Raw genomic sequence first — 16290 nt, forward strand, 5'->3', positions numbered from 1 at the left:
CTGAGGAAGACGACGAGAGGGTGGAGCGAACCTGGACGGGAGGGCGTCCAGGTTCCGGGGCGGGGGGTCGGATGGGGACACGGCGCCCATCCCGCTGGCGCAAGGCGGGTGGTGGGTGACGCGTCCGGACCCGAGCCGGGTGCAGTGACGTGTGCTCGCGGCGCCTTGAAAGGGTGGGAGGGGCTTTGGCTGGGTTGGGCCCCGTTTGATTTGTGTGTGTTAGGGCGTTGCACAAATTTTGACTAATAATAACGGGTATTAAATAAAATTAGTTTACAAAACTAATTTTACAGTCTTACGCTATTTCGCGAGACGAATCTAATGAGGTATTTGACCACACAATTCGAGGTTGGTTACTGTAGTATTACTGTAGCCAATCATCGATTAATTGCCGTCATTAGATTCGTCGCGAAAAGTTATGTCCATCCGAATTTTTTTTTCAAATAAACTTTGTTTAGTACTCCATGCATATAAAATTTTTTTGTAGCGTGAGTAGCATAACACTAATCAAACAAGCCTTGGGTTGCGACGGATAGGACGAGAGGAGGGAATCTTTCATCGCAGGAGCCTCACATGAGCATTGAACACTTCCAATTGTGTTACTACGATTCTTTTTTTTTTTTTAAAGAAATGATACTAAGATTTGCAGCCTTCATAAATCTACAATAGTCTTGAATGGGCAGCGCTCCTGTCATTTGTTCAAAAAAAAACCTACAGTAGATTTCTCTAACCACTTGCTTTTATAGGGGTAAAAAAAAGTAGAGATAATTAGCATGTTCCTTGGTGTCGATTGTCGAATGTTGATGGGCTCCTCTTGGTCACGGTCTCGGTCGTTGGCGTTGGTGGGCCGGGTAAATTCCATCGCGTCCTGGACAACTAGGGAGCCCAACAAAATATGCGGGTGCCCATAGTGGAGGTAAGTCTTTAGGCCCAAGCCTAGTCAATGCACTTGTAATGGGTCGGGCTCGTGCTTTTTGGGGTTCAGTAGGCTATTTTTAGGTTTTGGGACAGGTTTTAGCACAGCTATACATGCTAAAACCTTATACATGCTATTTTTTAAAAAAAACTTGAGTAAAATTTAGCCCACCCTATTGGCATTCCCATTTGGATTGACTTTCACCCAGCATTAATACTTGATCCAAATGGGACCTCACTACTGTTATCTTGTCTCATAAAATCATATTTCAAAGAACCCCATTTAACAAGGCAATTTACATCGCATATACTTCCCTCGTGGACAGATACACGGACCCCGTCAGTCCAGAGCCCCAAAAGATCATCGAGGGTATGTATATCATCATCATCATCATCATCGTCATCTCAAAGTGCGTAGAGCAACCAAGGAAAATTAAAAGACACCTCCTGATTCGTAGACGGATCACATGCATCTGCCAGGATATACGCGCCTTTCCAAAGGATCTCTACACGAGCGAGCTCGCAATGAGTGAGAAAGACCAAACGGGTTAAAGATGACCGTATTTGACCGGCCCCTTTGCGGCGAGCGAGCTAGATACATCATACGGGTATCCTCCCCAAAGCCTGCGAAAGAAGGAAAGTGCAGGGGCTCTTTTGGAAAAAAATCTCTCGGAACAAGAGAGGGGGAAAGAAACAAAAGAAGGGCCTGCCACGCTGCCATGGACACGTTCAAACAATCAAACGCCATGGCTAAAGCGACCCAGCCCTTCTCGTGGTGGCATCATGCATGAGCTGGCGCCTCTGGCCAGGCCTCCATGGCCGGGCCTGCTGAAAGAGGCAGTTCATCAATGACCAATGGAAGAAGATTTCGTTTTTACCATTTTTTATTCCTAAAGAAGGATGCTAACATACTGTAATGATGTAGTGCAAACAACATACCATTCCTTTTTTTTAGCAGCGATAATAGATTTGAAACATGTATTGGCTGTACTTTGGGCAGGACGTGCTCTGCTAAGGTGCTTGCACTAGGACTGTAAAATGAACTAAATGCTGTCTTGATGCAATGCAAAACGGGTTGGGACAAGGGCAGTCTCTTCAACTCTAGAGAAATGATGGTAACATTCACCTTTAGAGGACAAAAATGGCAAAGGCTGTTCTTCGGACCAATTCTAGCTAAACCTTCTAGCTAATGGATATCAAAAATTAACTCAGGCATGCGAAATGTGAAATGCCCGCTCGAATCAGTCTTTTAGATTGAAGAAAGTGTAAATTGATTGACAGTTAGTTATTATGAAAAAAAGGGGCGGTTTGGAGTGCAGTGGATTAGCATGTATAGACAATGCCTCCACTGATTCAAGTGTATTTAAATAAATTTAAAGAAAAATAAATAAAGCTAAAGAAAATCACAATGTGTTAGCCAAGCAAAAATATGAGGGGGCATTAGGAAAAATCATCTAGCCATACACTTTCACTCCATAATTATTCTGATTTGACCATTTTGAGAATGAAACGTCGATGATTCTGTAAAATGATTCTGTAAGAGTCTTGTCATATACTAAAGCGTTTTGGTTTCTTAATATATACAAAGAAGTCCCAATTCCTAATGGGGTTGTTATAGGAAATCCCTTTCCTACCAAGTTGAAAATATGGAGTGTCGGTATTTTGGATCACCGGCTAGTGAATTTGTATGCGCGTCACAGGAACAGATGCTAATACAAGTAAAGACAGGGGGTTTTATACTGGTTCGGACTGAATATCTCTACGTCCAGTTCGAGCTCTCGTGCTCTTGTATTCAGATGTTTGCAGTAGGGGTTACAAACGGGCGAGAGAGGGAGCAAGGGTCCCAAGTCTCTAGATTGTGTGTGTGTACGTGTGTGCGAGTGCGAATGTTCGGATCCCTGCAAGGGGTACGTCTCCCCCCTTTTATAGTCCAAGGGGTGAAAGCCTACGCAGAGAGAAAGGAAGGGCGCGCGGCCCGACCCCTGCCTACTAACCCTACGACGCGTCCTGTTGACCAATCTTGACTCGAGTCGTTCGACGTGTCTTGTCCGTACGTCCTGACACGGTGCTCACTGTAGCATCATGGGAGACGGGATTCCCGCCTGGCCGCCACATCCTCCACTTTGGTGCATGGCGCCTTGTCCCATCCTGATGTGGCGTCAGGCGGAGTGGGCTAGGCACGCCTCCGTCCGGACGGCGCGGGCTGACCCGTCGCCCACTCTACTCCGTACAAGAGTGTGAGGCGGCCACGTCCCTGACTTCCCGGGGCCACGTCGGGTGACCTGCCTTTGACCGAAGGCTCTCCCGATTTCCCGGAGAGCCACGATCATGGTCGTGTGGACCCTTCCATGAGGGTCGGGTCGAGGCGGAGCTCCTTTGCGGAGGTCGGGCAAGGCGGAATTCTCCTGAGGAGGTCAGCCATGACGGGCCCCCTCCTCCGGGGGTCGGGCGGCGAGACGGCACCCCCCGAAAGGGGATGGACCGTTTCTTTCATGCTGGGCTTCACGGCCCATCGGACGTTATGCTGGGCCTTGATTGTTCTGTCGCCTTATTATTATTTGGCCTAATTATTCTAATGGACTATGTTTGGGGTACCCATTATCCTTATCCCCAACATGGAGCTTCGCAGGGGTAGAGTCAGCCACTCATGTTCAACCTGGTGAGGGCATGTGCCCCCACATGAGATTTTGAAGCTATGTAACCAACAGTTTTTCTTTGAAGCTATGTAACCAACAATTTTTCATCATGTATAAGATTTTCTATATTTTAATTTGCTAGCCGTAAAACATGCGCTCTTTGACTCTCAAGTTTTGCCCTAGGTGTCCACCAACTTTGTTTGGCCACAATGTAGTATCTTCTAATTACTTATCAGCATATTGAAAGATAAATATCCACACCAATACAACAAAGGGGTCCATCAAAAAAGAGAAATAAAGAGAGATTTTTTTTTTGTGACCGTGCCTGAGCACGTTTTTCATTAAGAAGAAAGCAATTATAGACACAAACTTGATGCAGCCAAGCAGAGCTTGACCAACACAAGAGCAGAAATGACTAAAAATAGGGAAACACTAAAAAAATGTACACACAAATGAGAAAACACAACGACAACACGAACAACAGCAAAGCAACACGGGGAAGACACAGGACACGACCCACTCCTCAAACTAGACCCTACAACTAAACCTGCTAGCAGAAACAACGGCGACCAGGGCGCAAAGGTCGACGACCTAAAAAAGGTGGCAAAGCATCCACCCGAACAAACAAACACGGCGGCAAAGCATCCGCTCGAAGCAGCTGGAACCAACGCGACGACTGCGGCATAGCATCCGCCAGTCTGGAACGGCGGCAAAGCATCCGCCAGCGAAGAGCAACCGACAACCAAGTGCGACCCAGTCGATGCAGATGGAATGAAGCGAAGGCAGGCGCAGAAGTAGAAACTCTCAGAGGAGAGCATATGACCGCCACCAGCAAGGCTTCCAAGACAACGCCTCCAGGAAGGAAACGACGCCACAGACGTCGTCGTCGTCCGACCAACATGGTCAAGGTTTTCACCCGGAAGGCAAGCCGGAGAGGGAGGAAAAGGGCGGGAAGATGACGCATTCAAGAAGGTAAATGGCGCCCGAGGGCGTCGTCGTCATCGATCCGCAAGCGGATTCAAGACTTTCGCCACCACTACTTTTCAACCCAGAGCCGACGAGATGAAGAAGTACTATGATTGTGTGCAAGTACAAAAATATTCCTTGGAGAATATCACTAACCCCTGAATCAACTCATGTGTTTGGGCCTAGCTGTCATTGGTTTGTGTTTCTTTTCCCTCCAACTTGCACTGATACTGCACGTACTGTTTCGTACTCTGAAACTAGGGTGGTGCCCTGCGCAAATAGCGCAGCAGCTAGTTCTCCAATGCTAATATTTATATTGTTTATTTAAAAATAATTTTATTTATATATTCCCTCTATTCCAGAAAAATAAATCATTATAGTTATAGGGTTTAGAATTTGCCCAAAAAATAAATCATTCTATTCTATTTGGAAAGTGTATGTGCATGTAAAAATCAATTATTGTTAAATATGGATAATAAATAATGGCAAATATGCTCATTTTACATTCTTGTTAATCTGTTCTAAAATTTCTAGGATGATTTTTTTTTGAGATAGAGGGAGTAGGTTGGTCTGTTGATTTATTGCTATTATTTTGTCTAATTTGTCCAGACTGAGGTGTCGTTTTTTTCCTAATCATCACATCATGTGATGCGGAATATAAATTCATGTTAAAAGAGAAAACAAATAAACATCTTGTGATTTAATTTTAGTTAGAGAGTTTTAGCCGCGGCGTTAAATTATGCTGTTAAGAAGAAGATATGGCTGACTTAATTGTTTTTAATTACATGTTCTATTACTGAGAGGGGTTAGAAAATCAAAACATTTAGTGAAAATGATTAAGTTATTTATAAAGGGAAGACACAATAGCTGCAATTTAAATTACAAACTGAAATTTTAGAATGTCATTAGGGAAAGATAGACCTGAAACTTCTGGCTACAGAAATTCGAAGTCTATAAGCTAGTAGCTTCCATTGTAATAACCACCACATGTTTAAAATCTTGCTTCTTTAGGATCCTATACTTGCAACATCTTTAATTTTATCCTACGACCGCAATAGGAAACCATCGCCAATGCACTGTTTCTCTATGGTGTGCAGAGGACAACAGTCAACAATTGTGCCCCCAATCTTATGCCCCCTATTGCCACGCTTTCATGCATATTTTCTACACGATATTTCCCCTTAGATGGCTGGTGGCATGAATTAACATGGGGGTCTGTGCAAACTCCGTTTCCATGCCAACTACCACGGTTCCCAAACCACATAATTTGTTTGTTATCACTGGTCGGCCGATGTCCCAATAAGCGCTTAGGTAGCAGGTTTGTGAATTTTGTCAGTTCATACGAACCCACCAAACCACCTGCCAGGGTTTGATGTGGGATCATAAACATGAGATGAAAACAAATCAAAGTTATAATGAAGGCTTTTTTCTGGTCAAATAATGAGATTTGAGACAAAACTCACCTCATCACTAATCTATTCTTGCCCTTACTCCTTTGACCAAAAGTTTGCCACGCCAACAACGCCGATTCACCTTACTGTTCTTGACCTCCCAAGTCTGCTTTGATCTACCAGGAATGCCAAATGAATCGTTCGTATTGCTTGCTCTCGCTCTGGCCACAAACACGTCAGTAAACTACTTGTGGACATTCCTATATTCAGGATGACAAAGGCTATAGTATGATGATAGCCACAAAGATGCCGAATTTTATGTCCTGGCCTCCCAAAGCACCAAGCAAGCAACCATCCAAGTTTACGGTTGTGAGCTTGACGATGGTGAGAACAAAAAGCATATCACCAGTATCTGTGCGTTAGTGTCATCACCACCGATCGAGCACCAAGCCACCAACATGTTGCAGCAGTCATGTGCATCTCTTGTTCTAGTATGTCATTTTGGTATTGGCATTGTATATTTGTCACACAATCGACCGGAGCATATGACCAACTCGGACGTGTTGAACTCCACCAGGTCAATCTCGCTCCCTCTCCTCATATCTTATCCCGTGTTCTTTCCCCTATCAGGTTTAACCCCTATCTTATCTCGATTGCCAGAAAGGGATGTTACAACTTCATGATGCACAAGCTAGCACGCAAGGTTGACCATCACTTAATATTTTGTCACCTCCTCGTATCGTCACCAAACCATGGTGTGGTGGTGATTGGTTTTGGCTCGATTTGCATCTAAAGTGCAGCGGCAAAGTCTTCACTCGCTTTTTTATGCTTGCACAGAATTTTAAATTTATATATATGTATATTAGTCATATTCAATATAAATTATTTGGATAAAAAATTATATACATATTATTAGTCGTATCTGATATGGATTCTTTGGATAAGTTTAGACCGTTAGGACTTTTTGGTCACTATTAATTTTCTTATTTTTATAATTCCGAATTTAACTATTTAGTAATCATATTCAACACATACTCTTTGGTTATATTCTATTTTCCATATTTTTCAATTCCGAAATTAGCTATTTATTAATTATATTTGATATGTACTCTTGATTTTTTTAGACCGTTAGATCTTCATAAAATCCAACAGTGTAAATTCTTCTCTTTTTTAGATTAACGTGGGAATTTCTAGATGCTCTCGGCGAACGTGGTGGCTTCTTTTAATACTATTGTATTAAGATAATAGATAGATTTCATAATAAGACCAGTTTGAATGCAGTCTAGCTAGAAATAGATTCACCGAGCCATATATGACGCATTTATTTATTTATTTAGATAATTGTGGTAGATCATTCTCTTCCATATAATGGGGGCAACCATGTCCTCTTCACGCTCATAATCGAGCAAATCAAAGGCGAACAAAAGAAGATGACGATGGATTGAGATTTTTTTTTTGGGGGTGGGGGTGGTATGGTGATGAAATGAAGTGGGCAAGTGGCAATGATCTCACAATCCTCATCTGAAACCCTGCACGAGACTCGACAAGAATCTAGTAGACGCCGGTAGCTCGCCATGCGGGGGACGCCTTGTGGGCGCACAGGATCGACACAGGAGAGTAGAGGCGTCCTGTCGAACGGGAAAGAAGCGAAGCCAAGAGAAGCGAGAGGGGGCCATGCCCGGGGGCCCCGCCAGCTTCCAAAGAGAGGGAGGATCGGAGGTGGAGCTCGACCAACGAAACGAAGCGCAGCGCAGCAGCAGGCCACGTTGGGAAGGCAGCTCCCCGCCCCATGCGTGGTCCTACAAAAGCGCGGCAGATTTGCTTTGAACTCCCAAAGACAAAGAGCAAAGAGCAAAGCTACCGCCAGGCAGCAATGGAGATACACACCCACCCACACACAGAGTGACTGAGCGAGTGAGTGAGAGAGAAAGGAATTAAAGAAGACAAAGGAAAGCCGGCAAAGCGGCGAGCAACGAAAGAAGAGAAGCGAGAAGGAGATAAGAATGTTTTACCAATCCAACAAGCCTTCAGGATCTATGTCGCAGACACCCACACACGACGCACTCCACATCCAACATCTGGATGCCCATTGGTGTGTCGCCCTGTGTCTTCCTCTCCGAGATCACTGATCACCAGCTGCACCACCCCGGCCATCATGCCGCCCTGCTCCGCCCTTCCATTCCCGGCCACCTCCCGTGCCCCGCTTTTCCACGGCCTCGGCTTCATATAGCAAGGAGCCAGAGCTCCAGCTGATGCTCAAAGGGCTCCCGGCTTGCGCCTCTGCTTCGCACAAGGACGGCGTGCCATTGCTCGCGTCGTCTTCCTCATCCGCCCGCGAGAGCTCTAGGGCCTGAGGCGGTGTTGCGGGAGAGAGAAGCAGCAAGGAGAGAGGGAGCGCGCGCTCTCTATATGGGAGCAAGGCCGGGCAGGTCGCCGGGGGATTTGGTGAGCTGCGGCGGGCCGCGACGACTCCTAACCTTCGTCCTCTTGCTCTGCGCTTGCCTTCTGATGGCCATGGCGGCGACAGAAGGCGCGAGCTTCGGGTCGAACAATGCGGCGGCGGGCTCGCCGGCTCAGCGTCCCGGCGGTGCGGACGCGTTCCGGAGCAGCAAGAGGAGGATCCCCAAGGGGCCCGACCCTATTCACAACAGGTACTGTCTTTCTACCGATGGCTGCATGCATGCAGTTGTCGTTTTAGTTTACCTGCATTTTGGCATTTTTCTACTTCTACACTAGATAAACTGCAGTTTTGCTCTTCGTCCAGTTCTTTAGTGCACGCATTTGGTAAAATTCTAACTGCTAGTATCATGGTTCAAATATATATATTGAAAATAGAAGATCTTTTGGTATTCAAAGTTATATTAGGTGCTTTGCTGAAAATAGTTGAGGCATACAACGAAAACATGAACATGGGTATATCTATGCATTCTCAGAGAAAAAAGTCTCTACAATTTGCAAAAAAAAAAAATGAAATGACGAAAATGTGTATAATTCAAAATTTTGAAAAACAAGTATACGACAATTCAAATAAAGTAGCAAACGTAATGCTTTGCAGATACATATATCCTCAGCTCGTAGTTCGAGATTTATCTGGTTCATTTCCTTTCTCTTCTGCCGAAGCAGGGGAATTGGGAACCCACATGGCCCACATATGTGGCGTGCACATGATTAGTTATTTAGTTTGCTGCATTGATGCAACTGTTCTTTGGACGCTTCTTTGTAAGTTTTGTGCTTTCGGCAGAACAAGTGTACTTCTGAGCGGAACAAATCATTGCACAAGGTCACTTTACTGACAAGAAAAACATCACGGATAATACCTGAACACTTGGCACTCACATTCTTCCTCCCTGTGCTGGAAATGTGTTCATTCCCAGGCGTGCCGGGAAGACGACGATCGAGCCGCGGCGGAGGGGCTAGCCGGCCGGGGTGGAAGGATCAGCCGCTGCTCATCTTCTTGGTTCCGTCGAGTGGTTTGGATGGAAGGAGTCATCTATGTAGCATGCAGCAGCGGACTAGCAGGCTACCGCATCAGTCTATCTAGCCGTGCTGGAGATGAGTTTTGTGCAGTGCAGAGAGGTTACTAGCACCCTCCTTCGATGGGGATTTTGGTTTGTGGGGGTATGTATAAAGCTGCAGTCTCCCCTTGCAAGTTTATTTTTTCTTTTTTTGTTTTCACCAATTCAAGCTGGTGAGTGAGATGATTGATGATCGACCAACCTTCTGCATAATTCTTCAGAGATTTGATTTGAATCTGAAGTCATTCTATTTCCTTTTCCTGTAACCTTTGTTTTGCTTGCGTGTAAGAAATTCAGAAAACCAAGAGCTAGCTGCCGAATTGACCAGCATATCCATTCCTTGCCTCTGCCCGGCGGAGCCCAGCTTGTTCCTCCAGAGTGTGCAGCTTACTCTGTTCGTGGCTCGGATCATGCGTGCAGGTGCAGCCATGGATCAAGCATGCATGCAGTACTCGCCTACTACTGTAGCGCGACTGGTGAAAGCAAAAGAGACCCGTGCGAGTGAGCGGTCTACATGCTAAAGCTAGCATCGATGCGCACGGCCAGTGTCCTTCGCGTGTGCGCGTGTGCCCTGCCGTGCCCTGCTTTCCCCTTTTACTCCTTTTGTTGCAGGGCGGCTACTCGTCGAAGCGTTCGAGGAGCAAGAGAAAGAACCGCAAAGACGCTGTGCGTGCCGTGCGTGCTTGTTTGTTCGAAGCGCCCAGCAGCTCTGGCTCCTACCTCCTAGCACACGAGCACATCTGACATGACGCAGCCGCCTTGTGCTGGTCTGGTAGAGACATACTAGAGTTGTACAGTGATAGTAGCAGTCAAGCAAAGTAATGGTACGGTGGAATACAGTCGCGTGACGGTGTGTAGCTCTGGCGGAGACCGAATTTCTATCGCCTCTGTTCGGCTGGCTGTGGCTGGTGCTAATTTACTGTAAGAAAAAAATACTGCTGACTGGCTAGTAACTGGTGGTTGGTGATTAGTGGATGATGCTGATTTGATGTGAGAGAAAACATTATTACTGATTGTCAGCAAAACATATATGTTAAATGATTATCTATAAAACCATCAAGACCCAAATGATGGTCATTTCAAGCGGCGGTTGCGCAGGCCCCCAGTGTCTGTGTCTGAGGCGTGTGCATGGCGGCGGCAGTCAGGGGTGTACACATGGCAGTGGCGATGGTCGGCAGCAACGGCATAGGGGGCAAGCACACCACAGCGGGCGATGGCTGGGCCAAGGCGGTGTAACGACAGCAATGGCTAGTCGCGGTGGCGCGACGGTGGTGCACGGAGCGGAAGGAGGCGGCGGCGGTAGTAGGTGGTAGGTTGAGGAAAGTGATTGATGAGGATGGAACGGACGAGATTGCATGCATGAATTTTAAATACCGAAAGATAAGAAAGAAAAAAATGTTAGAAAAAATATATAGAAATCCCGCTCCGATAGGCCGGAAGCCCGGAAGGCAGCAGATCGCCACGGGCCACGCGCGGTGGCGAGCAAGCACTGGGCCGCCACACGGAGCCACACGGATCCGGGGGGGTCCTACATTTATCTTTAAAATTCATTTTAACCTAATTATCTGCTGCAAATATATTCAACATTTTGTTAGATATATTCAACATTTAGATTTTAAAATGTTGAAACTGTAAAGATAAAATGTTGAAATTGAAAACATAAAATGTTAAAAATGCTAAAATAGAAATGTCGAAAGGTTCCTTCTCCGACGAGCTGGATGTTTCTTCTCCGTCGTCTGCCTGCGCGGGGCGCGGAGCGACGCGTGGAGGAGCAGCTGCGGCGCCGGCGGCGGTAGTGTGCGGCAGCTTGCCGCAGCAAGCAGCAGCTTGCGCCAACAGCAGCGTGCCGCCGCAGCAGCTGCGGGCGGCAGCAGTGTGGGGTTTGCGGCGGCGCCCTCTCTCCGGCGATTAAGAGTTACTTCTTCGGTGTGTCGGGAGGTTGGCGATGGTGCTGTCGAGGTGGCGCCGGCGCTGAACCTTTTGCGGCTGATGGTCCTCCGATGCGGATCGGCACTCGTCTCCGGTGGCGTCGTGAGGTTAGTGGTTTCCTCCTTTGCGAAAGGGGGGGATGATCTATCTGTCCCCATGGGATGCTTTTTCCGGGCCATGGTCGTTGGTGGCGCTGGATCTGGGGTGGTGGGCGATGAGATCTGAGGAAGGTGGGATTTCGGGCGTTGCTTCGTCTTCTCTGGTGAGGGAGCTGCTGATGTGCCACAATGGTAATAGATACGTCATGGTTGGTGCTCCGTGGCGTTGGCTCTTGCAGCGTTTTCAAGCTTTGGAGCTCCTCGGCGGGGAAATGAACTTCTCCAGCCTCGTCAGTGCCGGCGGTCGTCGGTGTTCCTCGAGGTCGTCGGAGCGCGGGCTAAGGCGCCGGTGGCGCATGGTGAGGAAGAGGACAGAGGAGGAAGAAAGTTAGGGTCGAGAAAATCCAACGAATAATATGATTTACATGAATCTCAAACATTAGAAGGTGATGAAGAATTTTTTTTCGAAAGATATATAGGATTCGCGCACAGATCCGAAGAAGACGCCAGCCCGCCTCATCGTCACTGTAGATCGAGAGATTAGTTTCGGCCTTCTTGTTCGGGAGGGCTGGGCTGTGTCCGCAGCAAACGAAAGAGTTTGATTTGGCGGGCCCCGCGGGAGTGACACGAGGCCCAGCCCATATGGTGGTTAAGAAAGAAATAAACAGTACATACGGGCCCAACGAAGCGAGCGGAGCCCACCAAACCCTCACGCGCGCGGCCTTTGTTCTCGGCGGTCGGCGCCAATTCGCCATCGTCGAGTCGATCGCCGATGCGGCGAGACGCGTGAGCACGGCCGGTCCTTTTATGGCCATGGAAAGAGCAGGATCGCACGAGGTTGTCGGCACGCAAAAGAACAATGGAGAAAGCGAGCATGCTCGAGACTAATAACAATACAAATATACAAGCGCAAATTACATAAACATCAATCACTAGTTTAGTACTAGTTGAATGTTCGTGTGTTGCTACGGAAGTCAATTTTATAACGCAGAAAAAGAGTATGCAAGAACAATTATGATGCAAATTAAACATCCAACTGGATACCAGCTAAAAATTCAATTATAAAAAAATGCAAATCTGCCAACAAATATTCACCATTGTCACCAAAGTCAACTGAATATTCTAACAAGTGTATACTATATTCTATTTTATATCTCATCCTACGATGCGGCTAAGATAATTTTTCACGTCCGTAGGAAGTAAATTTTTATAAGAATTCAAGTCCGACGTCAACAGATCGATGATGAAGTTCTGACGCATGGTGCGAGCATCCTGCAGACAATTCGAATACATAAGTATACATCTCATATGTGATCGATAGGGATAATTATTAAAGATCACGAAATATTTTTTTGCACAAAGTAGTATACTCACCTTATAAATTACCGTGTTTAGCGTACTTTTCCACGCTGACATATACTGCAGAACCAGATACCCCGTGGAATACCTACAACACAGCATTCCTTTCAATCATATTATATATAGTAAATAAAAATTATTTAGTAATTTATAGTAAGTTACCCTCGCTCGTCATCTTGAACAATATTTTTTTCATGTGCGAACTTCCACTGGTATATATCTTCATTCCACCCGGGAATATGAACGTTCGTTGCAGCCATATATTTCAGGTAGAAATGTGTAAGAGTCTTTTCATATTTTCCCCAAGTTTTTCATTCTACCGATGTGCATCTAATAAGCCTTTTTTTGTTTCTGACTCTTTGCCAACCATACGGTGCTAATAAATCCAGTATTACGGCAGCCAGTTGGTTGGGTTGGATTGCACCAGCTGCTTGGATTTGCAGCCGCAGCTGAAGCAGGTACAAAAAAGTTCAAGTGAACAATGCTAGCAGCTCGATCGCGAGCATCCCCCATGCCACCCGTGTGGAATCTCGCGAGAACATCAAGAGTCAAGAACATGACGACAACCTACCGTTCCCTCACGGCACCGAGCTCCCCGAAACCCTAGACATTTCGACAATGCATGAACTCGATAACATTTTGAGCCCCAATGGCGGCGCGGCTAGCTTGTTCGGACTGGATCGCCAATGATAGTCAGCGGCCAGCTTGACAGACTCTTCCAGACGAACCACGCGGGTCGGAGCTCTGTACCTTCACCTAAAATTCCCATTGCATCTGTTGAAAAATCGAGACGGCCCTAATACCCACTATGCAGAGAATCTACACCTAAGACACACCAACTCACTCTAGAGTTGGTTAGCTTTTTCAATTTCTAGCTACTTAGTGTATAAGGTCCGTTCGATGGCAGAGCCGCCTTCTCGCTTCCGGGTGGCAGTGCCTACCAACAGATGAAGCTGGCTTCCGGGTGGCAGAGCCAACCTACGATAAAGCCCAGACCTTTTGTGATCCTGGGTGACAGAGCCAACCTTTGATGGATCACAACTTATACACTAAGTACTTAAAAACTGGGAGACTAACACTTACAAGGGAACTCAAATCTTTATTCATAACTCAACATGATACAACACAAGATAACACTTACACTCTTTATGTGGCTATCCAATGACTCACCATGACACACCAATACACTCACACCGTGGCAACCTTGCCATGCTATCTAGGACTCAAATGGCACTCCAAGTCATAGCAATTGGGGGAGGGTGGCACCCCCTATTTATACTAGCTAGTACACGACCTCTAGGATGTTGCCACGTGGCAACATTCCACACTATTCTAACCAAAATATCCAACTCTAGAACATTCTCATACTTATCCTAATATCTAGATATTTCTTACCATACATAAATATCTAGGTTCTAGGCTCTTCTTTACTTTGCCATGAAGAAAAATTTCAAATTCTTCCATGGCAAATATCTTCTCTTTTATGCTTTCTAAAATATTCTAGAATGTTCCACAAGTATACATTGTCATAATTCAACAGCATCACATCCCCAGAGGTTATTTAGCCGTTGATGGCACGCGACATCTGCTCTCTCTTGTCCTTCTCATGATCTCATCTCTCCGCATTTTTCTCCCATCAGCCAAATGGTATAGTACGTGGCAAGGAAAGCTTCACAATTTCAAGTGTAGGTCACGGCCGCATGGTGAAGCTAGCTACTATTTTTATATCGACGTGATGATACCGAGGGAGCATGACTTTTAGGGTTTCACCTACCGGCTGAATAATTATTTCCATCAAATAATTCAAAGAAGATCAAGAATATCAGCTGAGTGTGAGATTGTACTTATTCTTCATTTAAGCTGTTTAGCTTATATATACTTGCCGCTATCAAAATTCAATACATCGACAGTAGTTGGTGGCATCAGTAGTATATGAGAATAAAGATAAAGCAGTACCTACCGTTGAAAAAATATGGGGAAAATGTGACCTTTCCTACACAATATTTCCATTTGTTTTGTCACTCCTTAATAAGTAAATCTATATGCTCTCTCTCTTATATATATACATATATATATATAGTCAGACACTAAAATGCACACAAACTCTGTTCCCCACAAAATATAATGCATGCAGTTATAACAATTATCAGATAGATTAGCGTTGAGGAAAAACAGCATTAGTTCTATCTTAAAAACCACGTTACTTTTCATTATCGACATGAGTGCCACGCGCAAACACATCCATCACCAGGTTGCACGCATATCACCCCCCTCCAACACACACACCTCAAAAAAATAATATTCACTGGTGACTTTGAATTTGGTTGAGATGCACTCATAAAGTCATATGATACGATTGCATTTTCTGCAGCACAAAGATATACAACACTAATCAACGGGTGAACTGATCAATACTACCGAATGACGTTTTGTTCACGATTAGTCAGCCGAAGGTAGGACAGCGAATCAGATCAATGATGACCTGCATTACCACACACACACGGAGTCACAGAGTTGTTGGTTGTCTCTAGGTCGTTGCCGTAGACGAGACAGATCCCTATAAAGTGATCGGCTTGATCTCCCCACGCCTCCCAGTCCCAGTATACACACCTCATGCATCGCCGTGAGCTCGTCGCTCAATCAGCTAAGGGTTCTACAACGGCTTGGAGTTTCGAACTCTCGGTATGAGTCTTGGCTCCGAGCCAGCGTCACAAATGGAGAGGCAAGGAAGGCTGGAAGAGTCATTATAGGCTGTTGTGCGGCGATGAGTTGGGCACTGCTGGGTCACCTACGTGACCCTGAGCAAACTTATTATAGTAGGCGCTCTTCTTTCAGATTTCGTATTTTTGGCCTAAACTGGCATGACTTTTAGGGTCTCACTTACCGCCAAATGGTACGTTTGGTCAAATGGCCACATGGCGAAGCTAGCTACGTGTGGCAGGAAAAGCTTTACAACTTAAAGTGAATATATTGGTCATGACCACATGGTGAAGCTAGCTACTGTTTATATCTAAGACGTGATACCAAGGGAGCATGACTTTTACAGTCTCACCTACCGGCTGAACAAACATCAAATAATTCAAAGAAGAACAAGAATATCATCTGAGTGTGAGATTGTAGTTATTCTTCATTTAAGCTGATGTTTAGCTTATATACATGCTACTAGCAAAACTCAAAGGTACTGTGCATCAACAGTAGTTGGTGGTGGAATGTGAGCTAAATTAAACGGGGCAATTTGAAAAGATTGCATGAAGAAGGTAAAATAAACTAAGAAATAGAGAGCACCCTCACAGTTACATGCATGTGTACAGTGTACATGCATGCACGGAGCCATGCATGGAAAAATTCCCACCACAGGGGGCGCGGAGGCTTTGCCTCCATTGTGTTCCGGCAGATCATCAGTAGTATATGAGAATAAAGATAAAGTAGTGTACCGTTTAAAATCTGGGAAATAAATGTTACCTTTCCTACATAATATTTC

The 16290-nt window shown here is 45.6% G+C and overlaps 1 long non-coding RNA gene across 1 annotated transcript; it reads left to right on the forward strand.

Moving 5' to 3' along the window:
* Nucleotides 1–7795: 7795 nt before the first annotated feature.
* LOC120698202 lies at nt 7796–9759 on the forward strand. Its single transcript, XR_005684752.1, has 2 exons — nt 7796–8559; nt 9283–9759. It is a non-coding gene; the product is annotated as an uncharacterized LOC120698202 (long non-coding RNA).
* Nucleotides 9760–16290: the final 6531 nt, after the last annotated feature.

Source organism: Panicum virgatum, chromosome 3K, assembly GCF_016808335.1.
Source record: "Panicum virgatum strain AP13 chromosome 3K, P.virgatum_v5, whole genome shotgun sequence".
NCBI lineage: Eukaryota > Viridiplantae > Streptophyta > Magnoliopsida > Poales > Poaceae > Panicum > Panicum virgatum.